Below are 737 nucleotides of genomic sequence, written 5' to 3' on the forward strand. Positions count from 1 at the left end.
AAATACTTAATAAAATAAGTATAGAAGGAAAGTACCTCAATAAAATAAAGGCCATAGTCAACAAATCCTCACCTAACATTATACTTAAGGGTGAAAAACTAAAAAACCTTCCCTCTAAGATCAGGAACAAGGCAAGGCTGTCTACTATCACCATTATAATTCAATATAACACTGGAGGTTGTAGGGAGTGCAGTAAGGCAAGAGAAAAATATAAAAGGCATCCAAATAGGAAGTCAAATTGTCTCTATTTATGGATGATATGATTCTCTATATAGGAAACCCTAAAGACTCCACAAGAACACTTCTAGAAACAATAAGCAAATATATTAAAGTTTCCGGATACAAAATCAATTAGCATTCCTATACTCTAATAAAGAATTGTCTGAAAAAAAAGTGGAAAAACTAATTCATTTTGCAATTGCAACAAAAAACATAAAATACCTAGGAATAAATTTAACAAAACATGTGATGGACCTGTATGATGAAAACTACAAGATCCTATTAAAAGAAATTGAAGATAGAAAGAAATGGAAAAATATTCCTTGTTCTTGGTTTGGAAGAATCAATATAGTTAAAATAACCTTATTACCTACAGCATGACAAAGATTTAACACATTCTCCATCAAAATCCCATTGGCAATTTTTTAAAGAAATAGAACAAAAAATAACCAGATTGTATGGAAGCACAAAAGACTCCAAATTGCCAAAGCCTTCCTGAGAAAAAAGAAAGAAGCTGG

This window comes from Pteropus vampyrus, unplaced genomic scaffold, assembly GCF_000151845.1.
Source record: "Pteropus vampyrus isolate Shadow unplaced genomic scaffold, Pvam_2.0 Scaffold87, whole genome shotgun sequence".
In the NCBI taxonomy this organism is placed as follows: domain Eukaryota; kingdom Metazoa; phylum Chordata; class Mammalia; order Chiroptera; family Pteropodidae; genus Pteropus; species Pteropus vampyrus.